The sequence below is a fragment of the Gorilla gorilla genome, chromosome 11 (genome assembly GCF_029281585.2).
Source record: "Gorilla gorilla gorilla isolate KB3781 chromosome 11, NHGRI_mGorGor1-v2.1_pri, whole genome shotgun sequence".
NCBI classification, from domain to species: domain Eukaryota; kingdom Metazoa; phylum Chordata; class Mammalia; order Primates; family Hominidae; genus Gorilla; species Gorilla gorilla.
This window is the reverse complement of record NC_073235.2, coordinates 137,042,123-137,049,840: the sequence shown is the minus strand read 5'-3', so window position 1 is coordinate 137,049,840 and position 7,718 is coordinate 137,042,123. Positions and strand designations below refer to the sequence as shown.

At 49.6% G+C, this 7,718-nt stretch overlaps 1 pseudogene; it reads right to left on the bottom strand.

The window, feature by feature from the left end:
* Positions 1 to 6,337: 6,337 nt before the first annotated feature.
* On the bottom strand, positions 6,338 to 7,174 carry LOC115933793 (uncharacterized; annotated as a pseudogene).
* Positions 7,175 to 7,718: the final 544 nt, after the last annotated feature.

The window sequence follows — 7,718 nt, the reverse complement described above, 5'->3', positions numbered from 1 at the left end:
TGATTCTCCTGCCTCAGCCTCCCAAGTAGCTGGGACTACAGGCACCCACCATCATGCCCAGCTAATTTTTGTATTTTTGTAGAGACGAGGTTTCACCATGTTGACCAGCCTGGTGTTGAACTCCTAACCTCAGGTGATCCACCTGATTCAGCCACCCTAAGTGATGGGATTACAGGCCTGAGCCACCGCCCCCATTCTTGGCCCATTCAAGCATCTGTTTCGTGCTGCTGAAAGCCACAGTGAGTGCTCTGAGTGTGCTGAGAACCACGAAGTGGCTCTGCGGAACATCTCGCATGAGGACGCTGCACGGGACATGGGCTTGTGGTTTTGGCTGAGGAAAGGCAGAGCGCGTCACCACTGTCCCGCACCCTGTGCCTGGCACACACCCCAGAACAGACATCGCTCTGCCTTTCTGCCCTTTATCAGAATGCCATCTAGTCAGCTGACAGCTATCACGAGTCTAGAGCGTGACAGGCTGGAAGCAGATGCTGCTAAGATGCCCAGACAGGCCCTGAGAGGTGGGGCAATCTGCGAGCTGTTAGCAGGACGCTGTCCAGCAGCAGGGACTTAATTTCATTAGAGGGAGTGGAGGAAGAGATGGACGCCGACGAGGCCAGTTGTCAGCTCTGACACCCACACACGTGAGCCCTGGCTTCCTGGTAATTTGGGAGGAAGGACTGCAAAATCCCATGTCAGTAGGTTGCCTTGGGAACCCCCATGTCTTCAGCAAACAAATGCTTCCATGGAAATGAAACATTGTTGCATTAAGTAGCTGACCCTCTACAGAGATTAAATGTTAGCAAAGGAAAATTCTAACATTGAAACAGAATTGGAAGGGAATGGGTAGACATCAGGCAATATTTCTTATTTTCCTCTGAGTCCTAAAAAGGATCTAGCAATACCTCCTTAAGGGGAAATGGCATTAACCCACCAAGCAATTGAATCACTGACTTTCTACTTGCTCTCTCTCAGGTCCATGTGAACAGAAGACCTGGACTGTATTCCCACACCTTTGTGCCTATAGAACTCTGTCCCTGTTTAGAAGGTGGCTGTCCCGTTAATAAAAAATTTAGGTAAACCTGAATCTTCCAAAGGGTGATATAGAACATGAACTATTTAAAAGCTTAACATTTTTTTCCTGAATATTTTATTCTAAAATTAGTGGTTGTATGTTTTCTAAGTGTTAAACATTTTCATTGACTTACTCCTCAAATGGTTAAACTGATTGAATATAAATAAAGAAGCAGGTATTATAAAGTTGTGGTTTCTAAAATGTGGATGAGAATCTTGTCTCCTGGGCCAGAATCCCACACCTGGGATGTGTGAACACAAGGTCGCACAGACCGACATGCTTCCCTGGGCCTCTGGGAACCAGCCTGCCCTTTCCTTCTCTGAGTTACTCTGGGAGCTTAGGCGGTCTCAGCTGATGGTGGAGGGAGTCCCACTGCAGTGAGAAACATGATCACTCGCAATTTAATAATGCAACGGGAATAAACTTGAAGTACAAGGTATTATAGGAAATGGGAATCTCAGGAAATGTGCACAGAAAAACTTGTCAGGAAAAACCATCCATTGTAGCAAATTCTGCTCTGCTTAAGGCACCCTTTTTCTCATAATTTGCTGTAGATTAACTATTGTAGCTAAGAAGCACTATCATTGGAATAAAAAGAAACATACTTCTCTTTATGGTGTATCTTTGAAAAGAGACACGTGCCATAGTTTTCTTGAGAGGGATGTGGCATAAAGCTGGCACAGAGGAGTTGTTTGGCTCCTATTTAGGTTTGTAAATATCTCTCAATTTCAGCAGTGCTCTCTGTGCTTATGTAGGTTCTCTTTGCCACCTGTATTTTTCCTAAACTTTCCTGAGCTCTCCTGACCTTATTTGCTCTCCAAGCCTTGATGCCAGTTTGACTCCTGGGTGATTCTGAGACTGGCTGCCTGTAGCCCCAGGTAGGACGATGATCAAGTGCCCCAGGAGGTGATTTTTACTAGGAAAAAAAGCAGCAGCTCCCTTGTTTGGGGTGGAATGTTACAGCAACCAGGATATCTGGTGATGTCATTCATCAGGGGCTTTCAGGCTGGGAAAGGCGTCACTCAGGCCTCTGGCTTTAGCTTTGAAAAATATGGTTGGGACATGTTGCAGTTCAGCTTCACTAGCATTCAGAGACCAGAGTGGGGTGGTGGAAAAAGACACTGGCCTTAGTCAGGGGGCCTGAGTTCTAATTCTGTTTCTGCTCCCAGGACCAACTACATGATTTGCAGGGCCTGGTGTGAAAAAAAAAAAAAAGAAAATCAGGGCCTCTTGTTCAAAAATTACTAAGAATTTAGAGAGGATAGCAGCAGATCCTTAAACCAAGAACAGGGCCCTTCTGAAGATGGGTCCCTGTGTGACTGCATGGGTCACTTGCCCATATGCAGGCCTTTGTGCAGGATCTTGATCCCTGTGGAGTGTGTGACTCAGCCTCAGCTCCTTCACCTGGAAAATGAAGGCATCGGGCAAACAGAGCTTCCCTCTCAGCTGCACAGTAGGTGCTCCGCTCATGATGCTGAAAAGTGGGAAAGGGGCCCAGCCATCTAAGCAGCCCCTAATGGGGTTAGGATTTGGGGAGCCCAGGAAATTGCACCCTGAGTTTGGAACAACTGACAGAGACCAAGGAGGAGCTGATGAAGGTCAAATGCAGGCCCTAGTTCTGCCAGAGCTGATTGCAGAGCCTGCAGCCCCCACGGGCTTCCTGACACCAGACCCCTGGAGGACAGACCTGTGCTTGCACCCCCTGGCAGTTGGACAGTGCAGGCAGCGCATGTCTCCACGGCGGCAGTGGGTCTGGGGAGACCCGCACTCTGTCCTTCATAAAGGGGCAGGCATGAGTTCCCTCCCTGTGAGTTCCCCTGCAACTTGCCCATCAGATCAATCCCCCACCTCCACTGAAAGCCTGCAGAGGCCAGGAGCATTACATCCGTGGGGCTGCCTTCATCTAGAAGGGAATCTCTGAAGCAGACAGTGCACCCCCAATGGGTGTGAAACAGGACTGGCCGTGGTGCTAGCATCTCCCCAAGAGCATTTGTTTCACAATGGTTGCTCCCTTTATCTGGAATGCCATGCTCCTCCCTGTCTGCCTGGATAACTCTGAGGTGTCCTCTTAGACTCTGTTTAGATCCTTCCCCTCTAGGTTTTCTGTTGATCCTCTGGGTTTGCTGCACCCAAACCCTCATGATGCCTCGTCCTAAGTCCATGTTTTGCTTCCTCTCCCCTTCGTTGGGCTGAAGTTCCCTGAAGACGTTATAGGTGCTTCCTGTTTTCTTGACTGATAAATGAATGAGTTTGGAATCTGTCCTGGAGTTTGCTTTCCTGGCTTAAGCCATGGAGGGTCGATTCCTTGCTCATGTCCATATTGCTAGAAGCACAGGCAGGATGTGAACGAGCGGAAGACGAAGGTCACTGAGCCAGGCAGAGAGACACGGAACAGCGGCCACTGGGACAGACAAAAAGACATGGAGCAGTGGCCATCCAAACACACAGAGAGACATGGGGCTGCAGCTGTTGGGACAGACAGAGAAACCCAGGACAGTGGCCATCAGGACAGACAGAGAGACATGGGATAGTGGCTGTCCAGACAGACAGAGAGACATGGGGCTGCAGCTGTCAGGACAGACAGAGTGAAACGGGACAGTGGCCGTCCGGACAGACAGACACGGGGCAGCAGCCATCGGGACAGACAGAGACAGGGGACAGCAGCCATCCAGACAGAGAGACATGGGGCTGTGGCTGTCGGGACAGAGGCCATCAGGACAGACAGAGAGACACGGGGCAGCAGCCATCAGGACAGATAGAGAGAAATGGGACAGTGACCATAGGGCCAGAGAGACACGGGACAGTGGCTGTCTGGACAGACAGAGAGACATGAGACAGTGGCCATTGGGAAAGACAAAGAGAAACAGGACAGTGACCATCAGGACAGAGAGACATGGGACAGAAGCCATCGGGTCAGATAGAGAGACACGGGACAGTGGCCATCGGGACAGACAGAGAGACATGGGGCAGCAGCAGTCCAGACAGAGAGACGCAGGGCACAAAACTGGCCCACTCCCAGCCCAGGATGCTTGACTGTGGACACAGCAATTTCATACCCCACCTCTATGTTCAGTGCTTGGCCAAGACAGTGTGATATCACAGTAAATGAAAGGAGAGGGAACCCGGAGGCATGAGGTTCTGTCTACTGATGACCATCACATGGGGAGGGGGGCGTATTTAAAACCTGAAATAAAATGAGCCAACTCTAAAGAGGTACTCATTCAGTGGAGCGTGGGCTGACACAGATTTCTATTCAATTGCAATGTCACAATTGAAGGTGAAGACTGAGCTGCAGACTGGAAGAAGTATATCAAGTTGGCGTCAAAGACCCCAGGCCACACCCTGGCTCTGTCAGTGACTCTCCTAGGAGCTTGGGACAGTCCCCAAACCCAGTGAAGCCCTACAAACTGCATCGTGGAAACTGGGAACCCTAATGCCCATTTCACCACATGACTCAAGATGAAATAAGGGTAAGTGAAGTAGTTGGTACTCAACCTTTTTAAATTAAAAGTTATTTGGAATTAAAGCTAATAAGACTGACTGATGCATTGAATGTGGGGAGGGAGGGAAAGAGGCAAAGGCTACCCAGGGGCCCTGGGCTTGGGTGAAGGGCCGAGAAGCACTGGAACTATTCAATGAACCTGGGGACACAGGAGGGGCAGATTGAGGTGTCCCGTGATTGCACAGGACAAGAGGAGGGTGTTTCCTTCAGACTTCACTGCCCAAAGCCGAGGTCAGGTCATTTTGCTGGAGCAGCTCCTATTTCTTCTTGCAGCATTTTTTCTGTCTCTGAGATTTTTCTCTTTGATTCTGTGCACCACACCCTTACTATGGAACATTCTGGAGGTCATTTCATCTTCAGGACTCCCCATCTTCTTCCCTGAGACTGCACCACAGCCGGCTCCTCCCCTCTGCCCCTCCTCTGTACCTCTCTTTGTCCCTCCCCTGTACTTCTCTCCCTCCCGCAGTGCTGACCTGGGAGGCTCTCGAATCTCCATGGAGGATCACCATGTCAGAACCAGAGGGTGTGGCCTTGATACGCAGACGCAGAGGCTACAAACTCTCCCAGAAGAGGCTGCAGTATAAGGAAAGGCACAGTGTTGGGAAAGTACAAAAAAGTCTCAGAGACTGATTGATTAAACCCCGGGTTAATTTATTTACACTACTCAAACAGGCAAAAAGCCTGTCACAGGGTCTAGAATGTCAAGCTGGCTGGTCAACAAGCTGTGTCTTGAGTCTTTCAGAAATGAAGGCGTTATCAGGCTGGGTGCGGTGGCTCATGCCTATAATCCCAGCACTTCGGGAGGCTGAGGTGGGTGGATTACTTGAGGCCAGGAGTTCAAGACCAGTCTGGCCAACATGGCAAAACCCCATCTCTACTAAAAATACAAAAATTAGCTTGGCGTGGTGGCGCGTGCCTACGGTCCCAGCTACTAGGGAGGCTGAGGCACGAGAATCACTGGAGCCCAGGGGGTAGAGGCTGTAGTGAGCCAAGACTGCACTCCAGCCTGGGTGGCAGAGTGAGACCCTATCTCAAAAAAAAAGATTTATCTTTTTTTATCTGTTGTTATCAAGTTGCTCAGGGAGGATAGGACACCTGGTACTGTTGTCCATTTAGACTATGGACCTGACTCTGAGTGATTCGGGCCTTCTCCTGAGTCCTGACCTCTGAGCTGATTCTGCCACAAACCTGCAGGGTAAAATGAAATAACAAAACAACAGCAACACACACACACACACATGCACACGCACACACACAACAAAATGAAAAACTTGTCTAAGATTTAAGATAAAAAAAATATTGTTTAGCCAGGCATAGTGTTGCTCCCTGGGCAACAGAGCGAGACTCCATCTCAAAAAAAAAAAAAAAAATTGTCACTCATCAATGTGTGATGACTAAGTAACATTCACACTTAATTTCTGGGCTTGGGTGAAGGGCCAAGAAGAACTGGACCTATTCAATGAACCTTAATTTCTTATTGTGAATAGGCACCATCTCAGCCTTATGAACAGGCTGCAATTTATCTGATGGAGAGATTATTTTTTAGAAGCATGACTAACTGGTGATTTTGGTATGATCCATGTTTTTTGGGAAAACCAGGGTCAAGAAAATAGTTGAATGGTCGCACGCAGTGGTCCTAGGGTACTGCCTACACCTGCTATTCCGGGAATTTCATTTGCTCATTGTGAAGTCTCTCTATTTCTTTTTCCTGTTTTTTTTTTTTTTTTAAACAACTGGTAATGAATTTATTTAAAATAGTTGACTTAAGCAACTGCAATGGCGACTTCCACCTCAACTCCTGGCTCATTACTGATGGAAGTCATCTGCCGAACAATCTCAGAAGGACTGTGCAAGTCAATGAGTCGCTTGTGGATTCCCATCTGGAAACCATCCCATGTCGTAGAACCTTCACCACAAGGAGTTTTTCTTGTAGTGATTCTCAAAGTCTTGGTAGGCATTCCAACTGGTCCTTTCACTTTGAGCTTCTTTTCCTTTGCTCCTCTGACAAAGTCAGCACACACCTTTTCCAGGGATTTTACATTGTGGCTCGTTAGAGTGATTCAAATTGGGTGAATTGCCACCTCCAGCTCCACAAGTGTTTTTCCACCTTAAAAGCCATGGCTGCTGCGCGGCTTCCTGGCCAACTTGTTCCTCAGCGAGAGCAAACAGCAGTGAGTCAGGAACAGGAGTGTGTGGATCAGCGACTATTTCAAGAGGGTTGTCTCAGCAGTGGTGGAGAACAATGTAGGCTCAGTGTCACCTACACCTGCTGTCTCCCTGCCTTCCTCCTGGGACCGGTGCTGTGAGCTGTCACTGGGGCAGAGCCTGGAAGCTGCTGTTGTTGCAGGGGGTCCCGGGGTCAGCTGCTCTTTGCCAATACCTACAGTGCCTGGGTTGAGGCTGCCAGTGCCTGGGCCTGAGACCTCCTGTAAGGCAATGTCCTCCATCCCTGCAGATGTCACAGACACCAGAGCAGGGCTCTGTGCCTCTGGGCCATGCGGCCACCCCTTAACAGGACAATGCCCTGTTGGGGGCTCTGGGGATTTCATGATCAATAAACGCAGTCCCTCCCTTAAGGGCCTAGCAGGATCAATTGGCATAATCTGTGCTTTCACACAAACAGAGGGAGCACCCACCCCAGTTTTGTGGGTTCAAGGATCCCCAGGAGAGAGCCTGAGCTGCGAACACTGGGCTCGAGTTGTCCAGGTGAAAGGTAGAAAGAGGAGCACCCTGCTGCAGAGACGCAGGTGAGGCCGGTCCCTGTCCTGCACTCACCTCTCCTCACCATGCAGGCCGAGTCCCAGGGGCAGGGATCTGGCTGAGCTGAGGGGCGGACTGTGCTCAAAACAGCAGTTTCCCTCTGGGCCCTGGACTAAGGGGTACCCCCTGGCTCCCCGGCCTTCCCTGAGGGCCCTCAGTCTGCTGTGCAAACAGTCCCATAGTGCTCTCTGCAGGAGCTCCTGGAATACCAGGTCCACTGCCTTGGGGGTTCCCCGGCTGAATCCAGCCCTCTGCAGGTCCCCAGTGCCCCTCCCTCCAGAGTGCACTTGTTAATATACACAGCACACAGGTAGGAAAGTCCTGTGTAAGGAGTTCTGGCTCGATATTTTTCTTAATGTAGACTTTGCATCTTTATTAAAACAT